Source organism: Bubalus kerabau, chromosome 7 (assembly GCF_029407905.1).
Source record: "Bubalus kerabau isolate K-KA32 ecotype Philippines breed swamp buffalo chromosome 7, PCC_UOA_SB_1v2, whole genome shotgun sequence".
NCBI lineage: Eukaryota > Metazoa > Chordata > Mammalia > Artiodactyla > Bovidae > Bubalus > Bubalus kerabau.
The window spans coordinates 81921564-81949542 of NC_073630.1; the positions used below are offsets into that span (position 1 = coordinate 81921564).

The window sequence follows — 27979 nt, forward strand, 5'->3', positions numbered from 1 at the left end:
ACAGAGGATGAGATGGCTGGATGGCATCACTGACTTGATGGATGTGAGTCTCAGTGAACTCCGGGAGTTGGTGATGGACAGGGAGGCCTGGCGTGCTGAGATTCATGGGGTCGCAAAGAGTCGGACACGACTGAGCGACTGATCTGATCTGATCTGATCTGATATATAAATATATATCAAGTTTCAGTCACAGCTCTAAGGCAAAGCTACATTTCTCACATGGACAAAAATGAGATACCTAAAGTCGGACGTTAAGGAGGTGGGTTCACACGTCCCTCACAGCACCTTGGCCTGGATGACGATTTCTGGGTTCTTTATGTCCTTCTTGCTCTGGATCATCCTCAGCTCCAACTGGGCCAGGCTGTGCTTCAGTCCTTCCCCAGAGTGGCTTTTGCACATTTTTTGACGGTCTGCTGCAGAATATGGGGCACGGCCAATGGAGTCTTCTTGCAGGCCACCTTGAGATTGTTGAGGACCACAGGTCTGAGCTGGTGATGATCACCCTGTCAGTGCCCACTGAGTGCAGCATATCCATCACCACTAAGGCTTTTACCTGGCTTTATCCCACCCAGCAACTCAGCCTCAGACTAGTTGGGAGTGATGATGTCTGCAACTTGCAGGACTTCTCTATGTAAACAGGAAGGAGATCCCCAGGGTGGCACATGGACCTTCTCCATTCCACGTGTGTCCCATCTTGGGGTCTCATGTGCACACAAGCCTGGAGTTCTGCTGCTTCAGCTCTGCACGATGCCCGCCACCATGGCCAGGAAGAACAAGCCTTTCGTGTAACTGGGAGCATGTAGTCATACTGGTTCACCTTGTTCAGCTTTAGCCCGTCTTATAGCTCCTGGAGCTCTTCTGAGTTTAGCTCTCGGCCCTTCCCGTGTGAGTAGCCTGTGTGGTTTGACTACTAAACCGTTTAGGGCATCTACCTCAAACTGCAAAACCTGCAGTAGGAACGTGGTCACAGAGCTGTGAACCTTGCTGCACCTGGCATACCTCCATGCAGTGGGGGTGGGGCGGGGCGGGGGGAAAGTGGGATTCAAGGCAGAGGCCGGGTGGGGTCAACGTCTCAGTCGCAAGCAGGGGCTGGGCTCTGGACAAGCTCTGAGTGGGCGTGCCAGACAGTCTTCCTCTCTAGAGGTATTTTATTTATTAAAAAAAAAATACATGTATTTATTTAGTTTCCACTGTGTTGGGTCTTAGTTGCGGCAGCCGAGCTCTCCCTTTTAGCCGCGTGGACTCTTCCTTGCAGCTGGCTGGCTTGCCTCTGGTTGTGGCCCAGCGCTCAGTGGGCTCCCTAGTTTGCAGCTGGCGGCTCTCTAGTTGAGGCACGCAGGCTTAGTTTCCACAGGCATGTGGAATGTTAGTTCATGACCAGAGATGGAGACCCTGTACCCAGCATTGGACAGCAGATTGTTAACCACTGGACCACCAGGGAAGTCCCTAAAGGTATTTTTTAGAAATTTTCATGGCCCTAAATCTAAAATCTTTTAAAATAGGTTCTTCTACCAGACACTTAAAACATTTCATTTTTGACATTTAAGTCCTTAAATTTTTGCATTCTATGTTTATACATGGAATGAAGTTGATTCAAATTTTATCTTTTTTCCATATGGATAGTCGTTTTTCCCTAAACATTTTCCTTTCCCAACTAATCTGAAATTTAACCTCTGTCATCTCTGTCATGTATCAACATGTGTGGCTACGCTTCATAGTTTTCTATTTCAGTTGTTATTAATATTTTGTTTATCCTTGTACAAGTTTACACTTCTCACTTATTGTAGCTCTATAATAATTACTGATAACTTTCTGGGCAGTGCCTTTCACTCTTTTCTCTGGCTCTTACTGGCCTTTCAGTCCTCCACGTATAGTTTTAGGATCAGATTATGTTTCATGAATAACCTTGGTGTACCTTGGAATTGTACTGAATATAATCTTTATCAGGAGATATATTATTTCCAAATATCAGTCTTTCGACCACAGACATGATATATTACTCCATATATTTAGTTGTTAACAAACACCTGTTTATAAAGCTTTAAAAATTTCCATTAGCAGTCTTAAACATTTAAAAAGATTATTGATAGAGGATCCTGCTGTGATGTATGTCGGAGAGTGTTTTGCCTATGTTCTCCTCTAGGAGTTTTATAGTTTCTGGTCTTACATAGAGATCTTTCTCTATGACCCACCTCCCAGAATATTGGAAATAAAAGCAAAAATAAACAAATGGGACCTAATTAAACTTAAAAGCTTCTGCACAACAAAGGAAACTATTAGCAAGGTGAAAAGGCAGCCTTCAGAATGGGAGAAAATAATAGCAAATGAAGCAACTGACAAACAACTAATCTCAAAAATATACAAGCAACTCCTACAGCTCAACTCCAGAAAAATAAATGACCCAATCAAAAAATGGGCCAAAGAACTAAATAGACGTTTCTCCAAAGAAGACATACAGATGGCTAACAAACACATGAAAAGATGCTCAACATAACTCATTATCAGAGAAATGCAAATCAAAACCACTATGAGGTACCATTTCACGCCAGTCAGAATGGCTGTGAGCCAAAAGTCTACAAGCAATAAATGCTGGAGAGGGTGTGGAGAAAAGGGAACCCTCTTACACTGTTGGTGGGAATGCAAACTAGTACAGCCATTATGGAGAACAGTGTGGAGATTCCTTAAAAAACTGGAAATAGAACTGCCTTATGATCCAGCAATCTCACTGCTGGGCATACACACTGAGGAAACCAGAAGGGAAAGAGACACGAGTACCCCAATGTTCATCGCAGCACTGTTTATAATAGCCAGGACATGGAAGCAACCTAGATGCCCATCAGCAGATGAATGGATAAGAAAGCAGTGGTACATATACACAATGGAGTATTACTCAGCCATTAAAAAGAATACATTTGAATCAGTTCTAATGAGGTGGATGAAACTGGAACCTATTATACAGAGTGAAGTAAGCCAGAAAGAAAAACACCAATACAGTATACTAACGCATATATATGGAATTTAGAAAGATGGTAACAATAACCCTGTGTACAAGACAGCAAAAGAGACACTGATGTATAGAACAGTCTTATGGACTCTGTGGGAGAGGGAGAGGGTGGGGAGATTTGGGAGAATGGCATTGAAACATGTATAATATCATGTATGAAACAAGTCGCCAGTCCAGGTTCGATGCACGATACTGGATGCTTGGAGCTGGTGCACTGGGATGACCCAGAGGGAGGGTATGGGGAGGGAGGAGGGAGGAGGGTTCAGGATGGGGAGCACGGGTATACCTGTGGTAGATTCATTTTGATGTTTGGCAAAACTAATACAATATTGTAAAGTTTAAAAATAAAATATAATAAAAAAAAGATTATTGATATAGTATTGTAAATTATGGTATCTCATTGTATTTTCAAAATGTTTATTACTGTTAATATATTTCCTATTTTACATTTGATGTCTCATTCTTTTTTCTTATTACACTTGCTTAAGACTTCAAATCAATGTTTCATAAAATATTGGTACTTTGTGTACTTGTCTTAGTCCTGATTATAAAGAAAACTATTCTAATATTTCAGGATGGTATTTATCTTAGATCTGTTCTCTTTATAAGATTCAGGATGTTCTGCTATAAATTCTTGCTTACTAATACTATTCATTATGGTGTGTATTGGATTTTATTAAACACTTTTTTCAATCTAAATAGATGATCACATTTTCCCCCTATAATCTGTTAATGTGTTGAATTAAATGTATGACTGAAAATATTGACCTAATCTCCCATAACTGATATATCTTTTTGGCCAACAGATATTATTTGAAAAATACATTTGGATTCCATTTACTAATATTCTATTTAGGATATTGCTGCTGCTGCTAAGTCGCTTCAGTCATGTCCGACTCTGTGCGACCCCATGGTCTGCAGCCTACCAGGCTTCTCTGTCCATGGGATTCTCCAGGCAAGAACACTGGAATGGGTTGCCGTTTCCTTCTCCAATGCATGAAAGTGGAAAGTAAAAGTGAAGTCACTCAGTTGTGTCTGACTCTTAGCGACCCCATGGACTGCAGCCTACCAGGCTCCTCCATCCATGGAATTTTCCGGGCAACAGTACTGGAGTGGGGTGCCATTGCCTTCTCCCATTTAGGATATTGCATCTGTATTAATGAGTGGAACAGTTCTGGAATTTTCTTTTCTGATAATATATTTTTCTGGGTTTAATATCCGGCATATCCATGAATAGTAGAATGATTTTGGAGGATTTTCTCTTTTTGATTGTCTGTGATATTTGGTGCGATCTGTTTTTTTGAAAAATTGAAAGAACTCTATCTCCTGGTTTCTATTTTTATTATTAAGAAATAAACTATCTAGTGTTTATTCCTTTGAAAAGAACCTTTTTCCTCTAATTGTAATATATTTATCTTTTTACTTACTGTCTGAGGTTTCATTAAAATATTTCTTTGTATGGATTTATTTAATTTATTCTGTAAACCCCACACTTTGAATCTTTTTGAATCTTTTGTTTGGCATCTTATATTAGTTATAGAATATTCTCAGCCACACTCCGTTAGAACTACTTATGTTTTAGGGGGAAATTATCCATGAGAATTCTGAGCCCTAAAATGAAGCTTTTTCCCTCTAGAGAAGATTTTCATTTGTTTCTTTCAAATCCCTAGTAGAACTAGAAATCTCCATCATCTTTACTGTAAATTTATGACACATTTTAATGTATTAACTGTACAGTATGAATTTTTGGCCTCAAAGTCACCTTGGGACCAGTCTGAGTTACTACTTCACAAAGTCAATTCTATGTTATAGATTGGCTCTGGAAATTTAATTTTGCTGATTTATTTAAACAATGTTATTGGTTGTGTTTAGGATTAACAACCATACTTTGAGTTTGCACTTCAGTTAGTCTAAACACTTAAGAAATAGGACGTTTGTTCTTTCCTTCAGATCCCAGTTTGTTATAGCTCTATAATACCTGTGTTACTGAAATGATCTGATTGCTATATATGTGTGAATTCAGTTTAAGATTAAGGTTGGATGGGTTTATTAGCTATTCAATTATAGAATTCATCATTGAATGTTTACAGAAAGTTGATTTGGCTAGAGTCCAAAATGTGGAGATGTTTTTATGGCATTGCTTATTTGTAAACATTTTGCTTAATCAGGCTAAACTTTTAAGCAGTTAAATATGAATAGATACTGTGAATAATAATCTAAGCACCAGAGTAGTTTAAAATACCTTTATCTAAAGGAAAATTCCGTTCTGGTGCCTTTATTAGCAATCAACATATGTATTTAATGTAAGATTTTTCATCATCGTAATTAACTACTGAGCTTCTGAAAGATGAAACACACATTTTTTAGAAGCAGTTTGCCTAGCTTATAAAGATATAATGTTCAGTCTTATATATCACTTAATAGATTTTTCTATCATTGCACATCTTTAAGTTTAATGATTGCTATCTGTATTTATTTAGAACCAAATATAAAGCAGCAGATGTACTGAAATAATATATTTGATGCAAATATTCATTTCAACAGTGTGCATGTAATATATATTACTATATACATACTTGTGCCTACTTAGCACAGACGTCCAGCACTACACATAAATGTGGCAACCATGATTATGACTCCCAAGGTCATGTGCTTTTAGATGTATAATGATAAAGTACATTACACTTCAGAGTATAAAGTTAGCAGTCCTTAGGTTGTATGAAACGGAAACTTTCTCAGCTTGAGCAAAAAGCTAATTTGTTAGGACAGCTGTATATTTGGGCCTCGGGGATAGAAATTAGAATGGGAACACACTAAAGAATACATTAAGTTAATCCCTTGGTGTCTCTTATGTCTATCTTTCTCTGAACATCATGCTTTATTTTTCTCCTTCATTGGAAGACAGTTTTTGTCTTGCCCATCTTCTCGGTAGAAAATGACACCAGCATTTGCTCTGGAATTTATGTAAAGTCGTGAGGTAATTGAGAAAGACTAAATTGGCTCTCTCTGGGTCTCAGTTCTCAATATTTGACAAGGAACTGATTGGCTGAGTTCTGAGCTCACTCCTGGGGTGTGAATCAAACAGAATCTTGATGGTTTCCACTGTACCAGGGTTGATAGAGAGAAAAGGGAATATTTGGAGGAAAGAGTTGCTGGACAACAATTTAGTAGTATCTCTTATATTTAATTGGAGGCTGCATTCCCTAACTCCTTACCACGCGAAACGTGGTCAGTGGAATAATAGCACTGGTATTACCAGGGAGCTTGTCAGAAATTTAGAATCTCTGCTGCACGGTGTCTCTTATGAAATTTGGATTTGCATTTAACAAGATCTTCAGGTGATTTGAATGCAGATTAAAAATTAAAACATGGTTCTAATCTGGTAAAAAGTCAGGACCAGGTGTATAAAAATTGATTTTATTCAAGTATCTTTTACTCTTTTAGCTTCCTAATTTAACCTTTTAACATTCTGGCAGAATCCCCAACAACTGCTATACATATATTTAATATATATGTATATATATTTAATTATAAAAGTAATCTTGACAGTGTGTCAATCACTGCAAATTCATTTTCATTAATGGAAAAATCAGTTTAAGATTTAGATCCTAATAATTCAGGTCAATAGTTCCAATTTTATATGTGGAGGATGGCATAATGTGTCTATTGACAATGTATTTCTAGTATTTTAAAATTTTACAAATATGACTCATTTATATTAATTTCCAGAGAAGGGAATGGAAATCCACTCCAGTATTCTTGCCTGGAAAATCCCATGGACAGAGGAGCCTGGAGGGCTACAATCCATGGGGTCGCAAGAGTCAGACACGACTTAGCAACTAAACCACCCCCACAACCATATTAATTTTAAAAAAAGAAAAATAACTGATTGGACAACTCAGATGGAAACAACTAATTCAGGTAACCTTGATGAAGATGTTTAAGATCATGAAAATCATCAGCTCTTAGGTTATCATATTCTTTAATTTTTCTGTAAGCACATCTTATGGAATAAAATATTGGCTGAGTGTCATTAATGTTTATTACACACTAAAACCTTCCTAAATAATATGTATAGATTTTTCTGGTTTATATTTTGTGGTGTTCAGATTGTGACCTGCCATTAACTGAACATTTACAAATATAATTATTTTTTTCTAGGCTTTCTTTTCTTTCTTTATTATAGTGCTATACATTTTAACTTGGGCTTCGGATATGGAGCTGGACTGACTTGGATTTGGGTTTAACTTCTTACTAGTTTCATGGTCTTGGGCTACTTGCATCAGCTACCTAAGCCTTGGATCCTTGTTTGTAGAGTAGAAATAATCATTATAATTTTTTTTCTATAGAATTGTGAGACTTGAAAGAGACAATGATTATGTCCTTGCAGAGAGTTAGCATGCTGTTTCGTCAGGCCACTCAAGATGGCTGTGTTCTTGTTCTTATCCCTCGCTCGAGTAGTCCACACTACATGTATACCCTACTGACATGAACATGCTTGCCCTCAACCCCAGCTAGTGATTGTTCTGATCCTTAGAGCAGATGCAGCTCACCTGATAGTTCATTAAAGTGAAAGTCCTTGTGATGAGCCAACCTGCTGTCAATTTTCCTTATAAATTATAGCCTCCTTCTGCCCAGAGTAGCAAAGATGGCTGCCTATCCTGTCTATTTGCTGTCCATACTAAGATATCACTCCAGAATATTTTGCTGAGGACAGGTAAAATTCCCTGTCTAGTATGCCATCCAGGGTTTCCCTGGTGTCTCAGTAGTAAGGAATCCACCTGCCAATATAGGAGATGCAGGAAACATGGGTTTGATCCCTGCTTCAGGAAGATCCTGTGGAGAAAGAAATGGCAACCCATTTCAGTATTCTTGACTGGGAAACCCAAGGACAGAAGAGCCTGGTGGTCTATAGTCCATGGGGTTGCAAAGAGTCAAGACAAGACAGCGCACACACATACTGTCAACATCTCTATCACTGTCTTCCAGCTCTTTCATTGGCCTTGGGGCTGGGCAACAATAGCTCCAACACATCAGTAAAAATTTGTTGTGGTTATTATTTGGCTAATGGGTCTTCATTGCTGTGAGCAGGATTTCTCTAGTTGGAGTGAGTGGGGGCTACTCTCTAGTTGAGGAGCACAGGTGTCTCATAGTAGTGGCTTCTCTTACTGTGGAGGGTAGGCTCTATAGCATACGGACTTAGTTGCCCCTCAGCACGTAGAATCTTCCCAGACCAAAGATCGACCCTGTGTCCCCTGCCTTGCAAGGTGAATACTTAACCACTGGGCCACTAGGAAAGTCCACAATTAGTTACTATTATAATTATTTACCTTTATATGCTCACCTTAACTTTATTTCATTTGGTTCTTGACAGCAAGTTTTTTCATGTTCCTTTTGGAAACATTTTTACCTTATCTAATCACCAACAAAAGAAAGCTTTCTTCTTTGTTTTTTACTCAGTGGCTAGTTTGGGTTAGAAATTTATTGCCAATAGATCTTCTTGAATGGGACTTTGAAAATCGTATGTGTTGCCTGTATTTGGTTATAAACTCCATTGCAGTTTTCAACTTGATTCTTATTTCGGTTGATTTCATGTAATCATATACCGTTGTATATACTGTATCAGAAACAGGTAAGCAGAGAAAAGTCAACATGGAAGGCATTGTTTGATGTTTATATATATTTTATTTTATTTTATTTTTTTTTCTCTCTTTTTTTTTAATTTTATTTTATTTTTAAACTTAACATAACTGTATTAGATTTGCCAAATATCAAAATGAATCCGCCACAGGTATACATGTGTTCCCCATCCTGAACCCTCCTCCCTCCTCCCTCCCCATTCCATCCCTCTGGGTCGTCCCAGTGCACCAGCCCCAAGCATCCAGTATCGTGCATCGAACCTGGACTGGCAACTCGTTTCATACATGATATTTTACATGTTTCAATGCCATTCTCCCAAATCTTCCCACCCTCTCCCTCTCCCACAGAGTCCATAAGACTGTTCTATACATCAGTGTCTCTTTTGCTGTCTCGTACACAGGGTTATTGTTACCATCTTTCTAAATTCCATATATATGCGTTAGTATACTGTATTGGTGTTTTTCTTTCTGGCTTACTTCACTCTGTATAATAGGCTCCAGTTTCATCCACCTCATTAGAACTGATGCAAATGTATTCTTTTTAATGGCTGAATAATACTCCATTGTGTATATGTACCACAGCTTTCTTATCCATTCATCTGCTGATGGACATCTAGGTTGCTTCCATGTCCTGGCTATTATAAACAGTGCTGCGATGAACATTGGGGTACTCGTGTCTCTTTCCCTTCTGGTTTTCTCAGTGTGTATGCCCAGCAGTGGGATTGCTGGATCATAAGGCATGTCTATTTCCAGTTTTTTAAGGAATCTCCACACTGTTCTCCATAGTGGCTGTACTAGTTTGCATTCCCACCAACAGTGTAAGAGGGTTCCCTTTTCTCCACACCCTCTCCAGCATTTATTACTTGTAGACTTTTGGATCGCAGCCATTCTGACTGGTGTGAAATGGTACCTCATAGTGGTTTTGATTTGCATTTCTCTGATAATGAGTGATGTTGAGCATCTTTTCATGTGTTTGTTAGCCATCTGTATGTCTTCTTTGGAGAAATGTCTATTTAGTTCTTTGGCCCATTTTTTGATTGGGTCATTTATTTTTCTGGAGTTGAGCTGTAGGAGTTGCTTGTATATTCTCAAGATTAGTTGTTTGTCAGTTGCTTCATTTGCTATTATCTTCTCCCATTCTGAAGGCTGTCTTTTCACCTTGCTAATAGTTTCCTTTGATGTGCAGAAGCTTTTAAGGTTAATTAGGTCCCATTTGTTTATTTTTGCTTTTATTTCCAATATTCTGGGAGGTGGGTCATAGAGGATCCTGCTGTGATGTATGTCAGAGAGTGTTTTGCCTATGTTCTCCTCTAGGAGTTTTATAGTTTCTGGTCTTACGTTTAGCTCTTTAATCCATTTTGAGTTTATTTTTGTGTATGGTGTTAGAAAGTGTTCTAGTTTCATTCTTTTACAAGTGGTTGACCAGAGTTCCCAGCACCACTTGTTAAAGAGATTGTCTTTAATCCATTGTATATTCTTGCCTCCTTTGTCGAAGATAAGGTGTCCATATGTGCGTGGATTTATCTCTGGGCTTTCTATTTTGTTCCATTGATCTATATTTCTGTCTTTGTGCCAGTACCATACTGTCTTGATAACTGTGGCTTTGTAGTAGAGCCTGAAGTCAGGTAGGTTGATTCCTCCAGTTCCATTCTTCTTTCTCAAGATCGCTTTGGCTATTCGAGGTTTTTTGTTTTTCCATACAAATTGTGAAATTATTTGTTCTAGCTCTGTGAAGAATGCTGTTGGTAGCTTGATAGGGATTGCATTGAATCTATAGATTGCTTTGGGTAGTATACTCATTTTCACTACATTGATTCTTCCAATCCATGAACATGGTATATTTCTCCATCTGTTAGTGTCCTCTTTGATTTCTTTCACCAGTGTTTTATAGTTTTCTATATATAGGTCTTTAGATTCTTTAGGTAGATATATTCCTAAGTATTTTATTCTTTCTGTTGCAATGGTGAATGGAATTGTTTCCTTAATTTCTCTTTCTGTTTTCTCATTATTAGTGTATAGGAATGCAAGTGATTTCTGTGTGTTGATTTTATATCCTGCAACTTTACTATAGTCATTGATTAGTTCTAGTAATTTTCTGGTGGAGTCTTTAGGGTTTTCTATGTAGAGGATCATGTCATCTGCAAAGAGTGAGAGCTTTACTTCTTCTTTTCCAATTTGGATTCCTTTTATTTCTTTTTCTGTTCTGATTGCTGTGGCCAAAACTTCCAAAACTATGTTGAATAGTAATGGTGAAAGTGGGCACCCTTGTCTTGTTCCTGACTTTAGAGGAAATGCTTTCAATTTTTCACCATTGAGGATAATGTTTGCTGTGGGTTTGTCATATATAGCTTTGATTATGTTGAGGTATGTTCCTTCTATTCCTGCTTTCTGGAGAGTTTTGATCATAAATGGATGTTGAATTTTGTCAAAGGCTTTCTCTGCATCTATTGAGATAATCATATGGTTTTTATTTTTCAATTTGTTAATGTGGTGTATTACATTGATTGATTTGCAGATATTGAAGAATCCTTGCATCCCTGGGATAAAGCCCACTTGGTCATGGTGTATGATCTTTTTAATGTGTTGTTGGATTCTGATTGCTAGAATTTTGTTAAGGATTTTTGCATCTATGTTCATCAGTGATATTGGCCTGTAGCTTTCTTTTTTTGTGGGATCTTTGTCAGGTTTTGGTATTAGGGTGATGGTGGCCTCATAGAATGAGTTTGGAAGTTTACCATCCTCTGCAATTTTCTGGAAGAGTTTGATCAGGATAGGTGTTAGCTCTTCTCTAAATTTTTGGTAGAATTCAGCTGTGAAGCCGTCTGGACCTGGGCTTTTGTTTGCCGGAAGATTTTTTATTACAGTTTCAATTTCTGTGCTTGTGATGGGTCTGTTAAGATTTTCTATTTCTTCCTGGTCGAGTTTTGGAAAGTTGTACTTTTCTAAGAATTTGTCCATTTCTTCCTCGTTGTCCATTTTATTGGCATATAATTGTTGATAGTAGTCTCTTATGATCCTTTGTATTTCTGTGTTGTCTGTTGTGATCTCTCCATTTTCATTTCTAATTTTATTGATTTGATTTTTCTCCCTTTGTTTCTTGATGAGTCTGGCTAATGGTTTGTCAATTTTATTTATCCTTTCAAAGAACCCGCTTTTGGTTTTGTTGATTTTTGCTATGGTCTCTTTTGTTTCTTTTGCATTTATTTCTGCTCTAATTTTTAAGATTTCTTTCCTTCTACTAACCCTGGGGTTCTTCATTTCTTCCTTTTCTAGTTGCTTTAGGTGTAGAGTTAGGTTATTTATTTGACTTTTTTCTTGTTTCTTGAGGTGTGCCTGTATTGCTATGAACTTTCCCCTTAGGACTGCTTTTACCGTGTCCCACAAGTTTTGGGTTGTTGTGTTTTCATTTTCATTCGTTTCTATGCAAATTTTGATTTCTTTTTTGATTTCTTCTGTGATTTGTTGGTTATTCAGCAGCGTATTGTTCAGCCTCCATATGTTGGAATTTTTAATAGTTTTTCTCCTGTAATTGAGATCTAATCTTACTGCATTGTGGTCAGAAAAGATGCTTGGAATGATTTCTATTTTTTTGAATTTACCAAGGCTAGCTTTATGGCCCAGGATGTGATCTATCCTGGAGAAGGTTCCATGTGCGCTTGAGAAGAAGGTGAAATTCATTGTTTTGGGATGAAATGTCCTATAGATATCAATTAGGTCTAACTGGTCTATTGTATCGTTTAAAGTTTGTGTTTCCTTGTTAATTTTCTGTTTAGTTGATCTATCCATAGGTGTGAGTGGGGTATTAAAGTCTCCCACTATTATTGTGTTATTGTTAATTTCTCCTTTCATACTTGTTAGCATTTGTCTTACATACTGCGGTGCTCCCGTGTTGGTTGCATATATATTTATAATTGTTATATCTTCTTCTTGGATTGATCCTTTGATCATTATGTAGTGACCATCTTTGTCTCTTTTCACAGCCTTTGTTTTAAAGTCTATTTTATCTGATATGAGTATTGCTACTCCTGCTTTCTTTTGGTCCCTATTCGCATGGAAAATCTTTTTCCAGCCCTTCACTTTCAGTCTGTATGTGTCCCCTGTTTTGAGGTGGGTCTCTTGTAAACAACATATGCAGGGGTCTTGTTTTTGTATCCATTCAGCCAGTCTTTGTCTTTTGGTTGGGGCATTCAACCCATTTACGTTTAAGGTAATTACTGATAAGTATGACCCCGTTGCCATTTACTTTATTGTTTTGGGTTCGAATTTATACACAATTTTTGTGTTTCCTGTCTAGAGAATATCCTTTAGTATTTGTTGGAGAGCTGGTTTGGTGGTGCAGAATTCTCTCAGCTTTTGCTTGTCTGAAAAGCTTTTGATTTCTCCTTCATGCTTGAATGAGATCCTTGCTGGGTACAATAATCTGGGCTGTAGGTTATTTTCTTTCATCATTTTAAGTATGTCTTGCCATTCCCTCCTGGCTTGAAGAGTTTCTATTGAAAGATCAGCTGTTATCCTTATGGGAATTCCCTTGTGTGTTATTTGTTGTTTTTCCCTTGCTGCTTTTAATATTTGTTCTTTGTGTTTGATCTTTGTTAATTTGATTAATATGTGTCTTGGGGTGTTTCGCCTTGGGTTTATCCTGTTTGGGACTCTCTGGGTTTCTTGGACTTGGGTGATTATTTCCTTCCCCATTTTAGGGAAGTTTTCAACTCTTATCTCCTCAAGTATTTTCTCATGGTCTTTCTTTTTGTCTTCTTCTTCTGGGACCCCTATGATTCGAATGTTGTAGCGTTTAATATTGTCCTGGAGGTCTCTGAGATTGTCCTCATTTCTTTTAATTCGTTTTTCTTTTATCCTCTCTGATTCATTTATTTCTACCATTCTATCTTCTAATTCACTAATCCTATCTTCTGCCTCTGTTATTCTACTATTTGTTGCCTCCAGAGTGTTTTTAATTTCACTTATTGCATTATTCATTATATATTGACTCTTTTTTATTTCTTCTAAGTCCTTGTTAAACCTTTCTTGCATCTTCTCAATCCTTGCCTCCAGGCTATTTATCTGTGATTCCATTTTAATTTCAAGATTTTGGATCGATTTCACTATCATTATTCGGAATTCTTTTTCAGGTAGGTTCCCTATCTCTTCCTCTTTTGTTTGGTTTGGTGGGCATTTATCCTGTTCCTTTATCTGCTGGGTATTCTTCTGTCTCTTCATCTTGTTTAAATTGCTGAGTTTGGGGTGTCCTTTCTGTATTCTGGCAGTTTGTGGAGTTCTCTTTATTGTGGCGTTTCCTCGCTGTGTGTGGGTTTATACAGGTGGCTTGTCAAGGTTTCCTGGTTAGGGAAGCTTGTGTAGATGTTCTGGTGGATGGAGCTGTATTTCTTCTCTCTCCTTTTGAAGAGTTGGGCTGCTTTTCTGGGTGCCTGATGTCCTCTGCCGGCATTCAGAAGTTGTTTTGTGGAATTTACTCGACGTTTAAATGCTCTTTTGATGAATTTGTGGGGGAGAAAGTGTTCTCCCCGTCCTACTCCTCCGCCATCTTGGCTCCTCCTCCTGATGTTTATATATATTTTAAACACAAATAAATCTCTAGCTTCCTTACTTCCTGATTGATTATTAGATTTGCCACAGATAATTCATGAAACATTTTAGAAGTTGGAACCTCCAGGTTAGAAGTTTTGTAGTAAATTTATACTTTTCTATAATCATAAAGGCAATCATTGATCTCAGAAATGTTTATCTTTGCAAATATCCCTTTACTATTTAGGTGAAATATTTTTCTGATTCAATATTGTTATTTCTCATATATTTCCTAGGATGAAAAATTCAGGTAGAATGTATCTCACATTCAAACACACTGAATTTTCATTTTTCGCAGTTTATTCTTTTTTTCAAGTTTGGAACCAGTGGAGAGAGAGACTTAGAGGTCAGACAAAAAGCAAAATGTCACACTCATTTGTCTCATGAGTAACTGGAAAAGGTAAATTTAGATGTAAAGCTAAATAAGCTTACTAATAATCCATCTCTATATTAGACTAACTCACCCCATTAATGGGAAAACTGTATAATTCCAGAGTGGACATATCAGACTTTTCCCCTCTTGTGAATAAGACAATAAATAGACCAGAATACATGCCTTCTGCAAACACAATAGAAGCATAGAAATTTCCAAGAGACTTGTACTTCTTTCTTCCAGCACCATATCCTCATGAACATCATTTCTCCTTCTATGATCAAGGTAATTTGAGTTTTACTTTTTTTCAAGGTAATACAGTGAAATAGCACAAACTTTAATATTACCTTGGAATCGAAGACATCTTTACTGCTGGTAAATAATTGCATTCTAACATTCTGGTTAGTTTTCAAAATCTAAGCATAGATTATCCACCTTAAATATATTATCATTTTAAACTTCAGTCAGGTCAGTTCAGTCACTCAGTCGTGTCCTACTCTTTGCGACCTCATGAATTGCAGCACGCCAGGCCTCCCTGTCCATCACCAACTCCCAGAGTTCAATCAGACTCACGTCCATCGAGTCAGTGATGCCATCCAGCCATCTCATTCTCTGTTATCCCCTTTTCCTCCTGCCCCTAATCCCTCCCAGCATCAGAGTCTTTTCCAATGAGTCACTCTTCGCATGAGGTGGCCAAAGTACTGGAGTTTCAGCTTTAGCATCAGTCCTTCCAAAGAACACCCAGAGCTGATCTCCTTTGGAATGAATGGGTTGGATCTCCTTGCAGTCCAAGGGACTCTCAAGAGTCTTTCTCCAACACCATAGTTCTAGAGCATCAATTCTTCAGTCTTGAACTTTCTTCACAGTCCAACTCTCACATCCATACATGACCACAGGAAAAACCATAGCCTTGACTAGACGGACCTTTGTTGGCAAAGTAATGTCTCTGCTTTTGAATATGCTATCTAGGTTGGTCATAACTTTCCTTCCAAGGAGGAAGCGTCTTTTAATTTCATGGCTGCAGTCACCATCTGCAGTGATTTTGGAGCCCCCAAAAATAAAGTCTGACACAGTTTCCACTGTTCCCCCATCTATTTCCCATGAAGTGATGGGACCAGATGCCATGATCTTCGTTTTCTGAATGTTGAGCTTTAAGCCAACTTTTTCACCCTCCTCTTTCACTTTCATCAAGAGGCTTTTTAGTTCCTCTTCACTTTCTGGCATAAGGGTGGCATCATCTGAATATCTGAGGCTATTGATATTTCTCCTGACAATCTTGATTACAGCTTGTGCTTCTTCCAGCCCAGCATTTCTCATGATGTTCTCTACATAGAAGTTAAATAGGCAGGGTGACAATACACAGCCTTGACGGACTCCTTTTCCTATTTGGAACCAGTCTGTTGTTCCATGTCCAGTTCTAACTGTTGCTTCCTGACCTGCATACAGGTTTCTCAAGATGCAGGTCAGGTGGTCTGGTATTCCCGTCTCTTTCAGAATTTTCCACAGTTTATTATTGTGATCCACACAGTCAAAGGCTTTGGCATAGATAAAGCAGAAATAGATGTTTTTCTGGAACTCTCTTGCTTTTTCCATGATCCAGTGGATGTTGGCAATTTGATCTCTGGTTCCTCTGCCTTGAACCATCTTGAACATCTGGAAGTTCACAGTTCACGTATTACTGAAGCCTGGCTTGGAGAATTTTGAGCATTACTTTACTACCATGTGAGATGAGTGCAATTGTGCAGCAGTTTGAGCATTCTTTGGCATTGCATCTCTTTGGCATTGGAATGAAAACTGACCTTTTCCAGTCCTGAGGCCACTGCAGAGTTTTCCAAATTTGTTGGTATATTGAATGCAGCACTTTCACAGCATCCTCTTTCAGGATTTGAAATAGCTCAACTGGAATTCCATCACCTCCACTAGCTTTGTTCATAGTGATGCTTTCTAAGTCCCATTTGACTTCACATTCTAGAATGTCTGGCTCTAGGTCAGTGATCACACCATCATGATTATCTTGGTCATGAAGATCTTTTTTGTAGAGTTCTTCTGTGTATTCTTGCCACCTCTTCTTAATATCTTCTGCTTCTGTTAGGTCCATACCATTTCTGTCCTTTATCAAGCCCATCTTTGCATGAAATGTTCTCTTGGTATCTCTAATTTTCTTGAAGAGATTTCTAGTCTTTCCCATTCTGTTGTTTTCCTCTATTTCTTTACATTGATCACTGAGGAAGGCTTTCTTATCTCTCCTTGCTATTCTTTGGAACTCTGCATTCAGATGTTTATATCTTTCCTTTTCGCCTTTGCTTTTTGCTTCTCTTCTTTTCACAGCTATCTGTAAGGCCTCCCCAGACAGCCATTTTGCTTTTTTGCATTTCTTTTCCATGGGGATGGTCTTGATCCCTGTCTCCTGTATGATGTCACGAACCTTCGTCCGTAGTTCATCAGGCAATCTACCTATCAGATCTAGTCCCTTAAATCTATTTCTCACTTCCACTGTTTAATCATAAGTGATATGATTTAGGTCATACCTGAATGGTCTAGTGGTTTTCCCTACTTTCTTCAATTTAAGTCTGAATTTGGCAATAAGGGGCTCTAAGCTTATGTAAGATCACATAGAAATTTGTGACACCCTCACAAAAGTAAAATCTAGCCCACTCTTTGGAACTATCAATTCAAACTTTTTTTAACTTTGAATGTTTAATTAAAATGCTGTACGTTTCCTCTTACCATTGTGAAATGGTGCACCTTCTTTACTACACCTCTGCTAACTTCATATATTTCCTTCTGCCCAACTTTTTTTTCCCCTAGTATATTGATAGTTTCAGGGTGGGAGGAATCTCACTGGGTAGGATTCATGGCAAACCATTAATTACAATGAAATTGCACTTATAAAAATCTCAAATCTCAAATTTAAAATTTATTTTTACATTTTTTCTTCTTTGGATCAACTCAGTTTACTTTGATTCCTCTGGCTCCAACCTGAGTTAGACTCATTATATCACTATAAGAAGCTAATCTCTTCCCATGACATTATGTACATGGAATGCATAAGAAAACCACAAAGACAAGATTTATTTGTCAAATCTCTAGCTCTAAGGTTTCAAGAGTGGACAAAGAAGTTGAAGTTTTGTTTGTCATTTCCATTTTTATATCTTAATTTTAGTTTTCAAGATATTGTCCCCCCCCCCCTTTTTTAAGGAAAACCTACAAATTTTATCATTTAGTTTAACTGGACATCATCTGAACAGATTTGAGGACATCATTTTTTTTTTCAATATAAATACCCATTTAAAAATACACATGTTGGTTATTAGTTACATTCTTAAAGATGATTAAACTATCCTCTCTGGACAGTTTAACAGCCTTATTACTGCATTCACATTCAACCATCTGGTTTACCTAAAGAAAATTTAAAGGATGATGTCACCAGAGTACCTCATCTACATTGAAAGAATTACACTGCATGCACAAGAGTATTATTAGAAACATATGTTTAGTTTAAAGACGCCTTACATTTCATTCACTGTGAGCCAGATTCTATCAGTGACAAAAATTTCTCAGGAAGTTAGATAACATTTGAATTTGTTAAATTACCACTAAAAGGCACAGCACCTTAAAACTAGTTTCAAATATCTATTGCACCAATCAAAACTCTTGATTTACTCTAAGGGGAACTTTCTCCTCTTAAAACAAATAGAACAAAACAACACAAATGTATTATAGTTGAGAAAGCATAGTAAAGATTTATACAATGTACCAGCATGTATATTGTCTCATATTTAAAGACAGGGAGATCAACATTTAATCTCACAGTGAAATTATTGACCTATTTCCACAGAGAGTTAAAAAATTGAAAAATGGACTGGCTTCAGAGAAGAAATGCAAAAGACATAGTGGAACATCTGAAATAAGCAATCAGAACAAAGCATTCTTTGAGGGCTGACCTAGTGTTTCAGTGACTTAATTTTAAAAGAAAGAGCTGTCTATAATATTATTTTAGAACTCCCTCCTCTAAATCAGTTGCTCATAATCTCTTTTTATGATATTTTTTCCTAAAAGACAAAAAACTTTAGCAAAACTTATCTTACTTTAAAAAAATAGTCTGTCACTAGCCTGGAAGAGGGGTGGTAGATATCAAACAACGTCATATTTCTGAGAACAAGGATAAAGATGGAATGATTTTTAGATAGGCAGGCAACTACATCTGCTTCTAAGGGCTTATATGAAATCAGTTTTAATGTATTCAAATTATTCAGGGTACTTGAAGTAGTATAATGTTACTACATTATGCGTTAATGTATTAATTGCTGTGTTTCTTGTGAAAGCTACATCTCTCAATGGGAAAATGCCCTTATATTTTCCAATGTAAAATGACAAGATAAGACTATACCTTAAAGCCAATGAAATTGATAATATGGTACAAGATATAAGTGACCTACAAATAATGAGGTCTCCTAAAAGATTTTGTTTGTTGCTAAGTTAGGTTACATATATAGAATGGTCTGTGACTTACCAAATATTATAAATTTAATGTCATATTAAAATGTTGTTTATTCTGTAGGCTTGTAAGTATCCAAAAATTTTACCAACTTCCAGACTGGGATACTTTTAGGAGATAATGCAGTAAAGTGAATGGCACATGGGTTTGGAAAAACAAGCAAACAAAAAGCCCCCAAACAAGAGCCTGAGTTTTAATCCTAATATCTTTATATACTAACAGTATGGGTCAGAATGAGTCATATAATCTATTTGAGCCTGTTTCCTGTTCTGTAAAATGAGAAAATGTTAAGGTGCTATGTATATGACATGGGCTTCCCAGGAGATATTAGGAGTAAAGAACCCTTCTGACAATGCAGGAGACATAAGAGATACAGGTTCAATCCCTGCATCAGGAAGATCCCCAGGAGGAGGGCATGGCAACCAACTTCAGTTTTCTTGCCTGGAGAATCCCATGGACAGAGGATCCTGGTGGTCTATAGTCCACATTTGCAAAGAGTCAGACACAACTGAAGTGACGTAGCACACACGCACGTATATGACATATACTTATTCCACTTTCTAAAGTTATGACCAACCTAGATAGCATATTGAAAAGCAGAGACATTACTTTGCCAATAAAGGTCCGTCTAGTCAAGGCTATAGTTTTTCCAGTGGTCATGTATGGATGTGAGAGTTGGACTGTGAAGAAAGCTGAGCGACGAAGAATTGATGCTTTTGAACTGTGGTGTTGGAGAAGACTCTTGAGAGTCCCTTGGACTGCAAGGAGATCCAACCGGTCCATTCTAAAGGAGATCAGCCCTGGGTGTTCTTTGAAAGGAATGATGCTAAAGCTGAAGCTCCAGTACTTTGGCCACCTCATGCAAAGAGTTGACTCATTGGAAAAGACTCTGATGCTGGGAGGAATTGGGGGCAAGAGGAGAAGGGGACGACAGAGGATGAGATGGCTGGATGGCATCACCAACTTGATGGACGTGAGTTTGAGTGAACTCCGGGAGATGGTGATGGACAGGGAGGCCTGGCGTGCTGCAAATCATGGGGTCCAAAGAGTCAGACACGACTGAGCGACTGAACCGAACTGAAGGCTTCTTAACAAATCACCCCAAAACTTAATGGTGTACAGTTGTCCATGTGTTCTGTGGCTCCAGAATTCAGCCATGTCACAGTGGGGATGGTTTTTTAAATGCTTTTCTGTCCTTCACCTTAGCAATTATCTCTTCCCATGAACATCTCCTTCATGTTGGGCTTCCCAGATGGTAATGAACCTGCCTGCCAGTGCAGAAGAGGTAAGAGATGTGGGTTCAATCCCTGAGTTGGGAAGTTCCCCTGAAGGAGGTCATGGCAACCCATGCCAGTATTCTTGCTGGAAAAGCATAACACACACATGGCATGATGTCTGGGTTGCTAGAATGAGTGTCCTGAGAGAGCGAACTCAGTAAGATTATTCTACCATACTCCATTTGTTAGAGCACTTTCAAGTCCTTGCCCAGACAAAATGGAACAATACTTCTTAATGGGAAGATTTTCAGTCACGTAGTATGAACATGTGGGATGGGTTACATACATTGTGTGACCATTTTTAGAAAAAAGAATTGCCTGCAGTACTCAACATGTAGAAGCTATTTTTATATAGTATGGAATTGTGGAAAAGGCATGGATTTGGGATCAGGATATTTTACCACTTAAAAATTCTTGTTATGTATGTCTCTTACAAATTCTTCACCTATTAAATTAGTATGATACACTTATTTTGAAAGTTTTTTGGTGAGGATTAAAGAAATAATATGCAGAAGTATTTGACAAATACTGCATGCTCAGTAAATGCTTCTCCCGATTTTGGCTTAGCAGGTAATGGCACTAAAATTGCCTCAGTCTGAGTCTGCTACAAAATCAGAGTTCCCAACAAGGCAAAGCAGTTGTGAATAGGCCAAATGGATGGATTTCTGTTTAGAGTCAAGCTTTGAGCAGTGTATTCAGAACCAGCAAAATATAACTTTCTATCTGGAAAAGTCCAGTGTCATCCACAAGCTTAAGGAACAAATTGAATCACAGACTCCTGGAATCTTAGAGAAGTAAGTTGGCTGACAGGGCAAACTCCACATTTCATAGATAAGAGAATCAAGAGAGATTAAATTGCTTATTCAAGGTTGTACTCTAAGAAGAAAGTGTGTGGCTGAAATTCATGTCTGCTAACATGTAGGTTCAAATCTTTAATAGTCAACTATGCATATTATGAACTTTATACCTTTTTTCCTCTGGAATGGAATCCTACATTAATTACAGCTAAGCATATTATGTGTGTGAATATAATAATAACATGATTGCAATAGTTAATAATATGACTTATGAGAGTTTTTCAAAATCTTTATTAGAAGAAATAATTATTCTATTATGGGAAACAATCAGGAAACTGAAGCTGAAAAATATTTTCCAACTTTCCAAAAATATACCTTTTCAGTTTTAAATGTTTGATATTGGTTAATAAAAAACACAAATATGATTGTATCCATGTCTTGCTCAGCCACTAAATCATGTCTAACTCTTTGCGACCCATGGACTATAGCCTGCCAGGCTCCTCTGTCCATGAGATTTCCAGGCAAGAGCACTGGAGTGGGTTGCCATTTCCCCCTTCAGGGGATCTCCCTGACACAGGGATTGAACCCACGTCTCCTGCATCTTCTACATTGGCAGGTAGATTCTTTGCCACTGATCAACCTGAATTGATCATAGGTATGTACTGAGCACGTCAGTCAATTTTCCCATGGAATCAGACTTCCAGGACTGGATGCAGACAACTGAACTGTACTTCCAATCATAGTTGGTACATTGAGCGGTTGTGAGAACTAAGTAGTATATTAGTTCCCTGTTGTAGCTGTATTACTACAACTTAGTGGCCGAAAGCAATACAAATGTATTTTCTTACAGTTCTAGACTCAGAAGTCCTAAACAAGTTTCATTTGGTTAAAGTCAAGGTGTTGGCAGGTTTCTCTGGAGGCTCTTAGGAGATTTTTTTTTTTTTCTTTTTTTCAACTTCTAGTAGCCATCTACATTCCTTGTGATTATATTTAGAGCCACATAGATAATCCAGAATAATCTTTCCACCTCAAGATATTTAGTCACATCTATAAAGTCCCTTTGGTCATATTAGAAGACATTCACAGGTCCTAGATGTAGGAGTCTTTATTCAGCCTACCAGAAGTGGCATGATACATACTTATTGGTTTACCTCTTGCCTGGCTCTAAGTGAAGGCTCAATAAAAAGTAACAGATTATTATATAATACAGTGATTTTGTATTTATACACATAGTCATCATTTGCATCCCTTGAAAGCCACACTGTTGCGTGATATTATTCAAAGACTGTGGTTGCCAAAACAATAAAGTTAAAAATTGTCTCTGAGCATCACCTAGTGGAATGACTAGAAACCGGTAACACTCCAAAGCCCTTCCCACTCCTCCTCACATGATCTTAAGAAGGCACCTCTGTATTCTATGCATTTTTAAACCTTCTTTCCTCTTCTCCCCTGATGCTCACTCTTGATACCTTGATCTGCAGAGATGTCCGCCTTCACCTTTTCCTGTGTCATTGCTATTTTATCCCTGCTGCCGTTGCATCTTACCTCTGTCCCTGCCAACTGGATTTGCTCCACTCTCCAGGGAAAGAAATTGGGTGAAATTCCCAACCCCTTTCTCTCTTCATCACTCTGATGATTCAACATCAGTTTTGAGCCCTTCTCTTCCCCTAGATTTCCATTTTTTCTTTCTTTTAGCAACTTGACTGTTGTATGCTCCTTTATTATTGATAATTGCTATCTATAGATCTCTTATAGCTGTCTCTTGCAGAACACTTTAAGCAGCTTTCCCTAGGCTAAAATGGAGGACATTACCATCAGCTGTTTCACTTACACAAGTTCAAGATGAAGCCATTCTTTTCCCAAACACAGAATGAGTTTTATGTTGTTCAAGGATGTGAATAATGATTTAAAATTCAGTGTGTATCAATTGTGTGTTGATAAACATGGAATCCACAGTCTCTGCCCAAGAAGTTTGTTAGTATGGGAAATAGAAAAAAATCAAAACATGATACAGGTAATTATAATCCATAGTGACATGCTAGAAAATGTTAGACATTCAGGGTGTAATAGAAGCATGTAGGAGAGGCAACTATTGCTGATTTGAAGGGTCAGAATTTGGTTCCTCTAGAAAATGTTCTGTATGAGGAGACTTTAAGAATCAACACTCCTTAGACTAATGAAGTGCAGGAGAGGATAGGACCAATGGATGCATGGAGAATACAGTTTTCAAAGGAAAAAGAAAAGCCTAAAGCAGAGACTTGGAGGATAAGAGAGGGTATTGTGTGTAAAGTTCTGAGTGAATTTCAGGATGCTGAAGCATTGAGTATGACAGGAGAATGGGAGAAAGAAGGCTGGATAGGTTCACAAGATCCCAAGGGCCTTGAGAGTGATTATAAGAAGTTTATATTTTATATAAAGGTCAAAGAGGAATTCCTGAAGTGAAGTGGTATTTTAGGAGTAGTGTTTAGGAAGATCATTATTTGATTCATACTGCAATGGAAAAAGGCAAAAGGGAAGACTGGAGGTGAATTGGGTGGGGCAGGGTAGAACTTATTACACTAAAACAGTTGAACTTCATTCTAAACTGGTGATTGTGACAGGTTAAAGTGGAGAAATGGTTAGAGGTAAATCTCACAGTATTTAATGCTTGTTTGAATGTGAATGTTATGGTGAAATTAGAGAGAGAGGTGTTCCTGGTACCTGTCATATATAGATTCTTGGTTGTGAGATTACTTGTCAGACTTTAGGATCCTTTCTCAATTTGTCTAAGGTGGCCCTTCATTTTTGCATGAAAAGAATTGACAAGCTGGAGATCATGGTGCACTCACAGATTTTGCCCTTCAGTTAGGCCCCTGTTGCACATCTACATTTTTTTTTTTTAATGTTCCTTATTGTTTAACCATTGCATGGGATTCGTTTCTCCAACCCTCCCATAGAATTGGATGAAACTGATCCCCACAAGTCTCACAAATCAAGAATAAGATAGGAAACATATGACTACAAATTAGTCAGAAAGGCTAGTTATTTAGGAGACCAGAGTATTTTGGTGAGGCCCCTGGGAATCTTTCAGCTAAGATACCTTGACGGTTTCCTTCTGCTCTTTAGGAGGTATCAGAGGCGATGGTCTTGTTAGACACAGTGAGGCAGAATTTCCCTACTCATCTCCTGTCTATTTTCAGGGTCATTTCCTGATGTGATGCCAGAATGTTTTAAGGTGCTGAATTATTAGTAAATTAGAACCAAAAGGTAGAGTAAAAGATTTCATAACTAGGACATGAGAGAAAAATCTTTATCCAATGGATTATTTCTTCTCCCTCCTGAGGAATGATCTTAGACTGTCAGATTATATCCAACATGACCACAACACACACTACATAACCATTAGGAATTCATCTCCTGTTATGACAGGAATTGGTAAGATCTGTGGTTGCAAAGCTCTATAGATGGCTAGTCTTTGCAAACAGGGGAGAAGCATGACTCATGGGTTTCTCAAGTGTGACAGAATTCTTTAATTTTTCATTAAAGGATGTGAAAAGTTTAAACAGTTGTCTGAATTTTCTAACAGAGAAAACCAAGCAGACAAATTTCAGAAAAATATGAAGTACTCTTTTGGCATGCCAATGTATTTTTCTTTGTATGCCCTATGGAGGACAATGAACAAATACTATAATATTAGTATTCAAGAAATATAAAACAAAATGAAAGCAAAACAATAAACAATACAAACATAAATATGCAGATAATTTTTTGATTGTATTACATGGAGGACTTTTAAAAGCACAAAACAAATGAAAGAAATCACAAAAGATGGTAATTTATATCCTTTAGAAAAATTTCTGTACACAAATGTTCATCAAATCAAATGTAATGACAAACTAGAAGAAAAGATATGATTAAGAAATTTGACAGGAATATAGTCTAGAACCTTAAGCTCTTATTCTTTAAAAAACAAATCCACAAGAAAATTTTAATACTTCAGGACATAATTTGGAAATAACTCACAGAGAATTACCAATAGCCTTTAAGTATATTGTGACTACCATTTGTTTTTCCTCAAACCCTCTAGCAGTTCTTTTCTTCTCTTCTGATATCACTCCATGAAGTTCATTTGAGGACTCTCTTCCACACCCACACCCCCGACCCCAGTGTTGAACCACGTAGTCTAAGCTCAAGTCAGTCAATAGTTCAGGGCTGGACACATGTCCTAAGACGATCCATTCAATTCCTAGACTGTTGCTGGGGTCTGCCTGTAAACAAGCTTTTCCACTGAACTTGAACCCAAGAATATATGATGTTTCAGTTATTGCAGTTATCTTGCCACTCTGAGAATAAAGTGTACATATAGAAGAAAGAAGAGCATAGCAAGTAAACAAATAAAAAGAGACTAGGAAAGGATGACATTGTTTGGAGTCTAGAAATTCAGCTGTGCTTGGAAAGTAGTTACAACGTTTCTGCAGAACAATATGTTAATATTAGGCTATATGACTCAGAATATATGTTAATACACTAAAATGTTAATAAAATCATATTGCATATATCTGGTTGATATAATTAGTAATCCTTTTAATTTCCTTTTTTTAAATTTTATTTTATTTAACTTTACAATACTGGTTTTGCCATATATCAACACGAATTTGCCACAGGTATGCATGTGTTCCCCATCCTGAACCCTCCTCCCTCCTCCCTCCCCACACCATCCCTCTGGGTCATCCCAGTGCACCAGCCCCAAACATCCAGTATTGTGCATCAAACCTGGACTGGCAACTCATTTCATATATGATATTGTACATATTTCAATGCCATTCTCCCAAATCATCCCACCCTCTCCCTCTCCCACAGAGTCCAATAGACTGTTCTATACATCAGTGTCTCTTTTGCTGTCTCTTATACAGGGTTATTGTTACCATCTTTCTAAATTCCATATATATGTGTTAGTATACTGTATTGGTGTTTTTCTTTCTGGTTTACTTCACTCTGTATAATAGGCTCCAGTTTCATCCACCTCATTAGAACTGATTCAAATGTATTCTTTTTAATGGCTGAGTTTTTTTATATTCCATTTTATTTCCTAAATTTTTCTAAAATGACATGTATTTTGTTCTTTACTTTTTATATTCAGAGAAGGCAATGGCAACTTTTATAAATTGGAAAGAATATGTTATTAATTATATTAATGCTAATTAATTTGATCAGTTGTATGAGCAACATGACAATATATATGAATTTAGACTCAAAAAACATTTATTCTCATAAATATGGTAAAATTATACAAGTTATCCATATTGTGAAGTTTGAGGATACATACTTCTGGACTACCAATTCTGCCCAAGACTTCTGATATCAACTGCAAGTTTTGGAGGTTACCATAATCAGTCAAAATTTGAGCAATTAGCTAGAAGAACTCACAGCATTTGCTGAAAGCCAGTATACTCATGATTTCAGATGACTACAGGGAAAGACAATATATGAAAATAACAGCCAAGGTAAGAGATGCATAGGGCAGAGTCTGGGAGGGTTCCAGATATGAAACTTCTACTGACTTCTGGAAGATCTATACTCCATGCATTGATGGCGAAAGTACACCTGAAATATTGTCAAACAGAGTTCACCTGAGTTTCAGTGTCCAGAGTTTTTACTGAGGCTTTGTTACATAGGTATATAATTGATTGATTGATTGCCCATGTGGTTAACTTAGCCACCAGGTAGATTATTCTGCTTGGACTGCCACAACAAAATACCACAGACGGGATAACTTAAACAACAGAAATTTATTTATTCTAGTTCTGGGAGGCTGGGATGTCCAAGATACAATGTCTTGGTAAGGTAGATATCATTTTGAGGCTTTTTTTCCTCCCAACTTTTAATCACCATCTTGCTCTGGGCTCACAGAGAAAGAGCTACCTGATGTCTCTTATAAGAGCACCAGTCTCATTAGACCAGGGCCCCACCCTCATGAACTCATCTAACCAAAATTACCTCCCCAAAGCCCCATCTCTAGACCATCAAGTTGTGGTGTAGGGCTTCAAAATATTAATTCTGGAAGAACAAAAACATTTAACCAATAATGCCGGGTCAACTGATACCATGAAATTCCAAAGCTCCCACCCATCATTCCAGTCTTAATATATGTGCTGTTGAAGCAAGCACAAAACCCCTACTCCAAATCACATGGTTGGTTTTCTAGCCAGGACCAGCACCACAGTAAGGTCCAGTGTGGTCAAAGACCCCATCTTTGAACAAAGACATAAAACACCTGTCACAAGCATAGGACAAAGGCCAACCTCTTTGGGGGCAAGGTCAAATTCTTTACCACACAGAAGAGCTAGTTTTATAAAAAATAGTTTAGCTTAGTAAAGTACAATAAAAGAACAACTTTGTTCTTTCCCCTTTTCTGTGTTTTAATATAGGCTCTTTTTCCTGACCTGATGGCAATGTCTGTGGCAGATCATGTGGCTATATAGTCACTGTCAACTATAAAAATGGTCTTGTTTAATATTAATTTTTTTTAAAGTTTTTCCTCTCCCTTTCCTCACACCAAATCTGTGGACTATTTGTTCTGTTTTTTTTTTTTTTTTTTTTTGCTTTTGTTGTTAGGTGTCTAAGGGTTTATGATGTCTATCTTTGTGAATTTTACCTTTTATCATTAAAACATTCATCTTTGTTTCATTAAAATAAATAAATTCAAACAAACAAACCAAAGAATTGACTCTCTCACTGCCAAGGTAAGGTTTAGATGCAACAGAGAAATAGAGTAGATATTTTCATTGGTTGGATACGGTATAAACTGATTCTCAATACACTCCGACAT

At 37.5% G+C, this 27979-nt stretch overlaps 1 pseudogene; it reads right to left on the bottom strand.

Moving 5' to 3' along the window:
- Nucleotides 1-276: 276 nt before the first annotated feature.
- On the bottom strand, nt 277-27979 carry LOC129657084 (pyridoxal kinase-like; annotated as a pseudogene).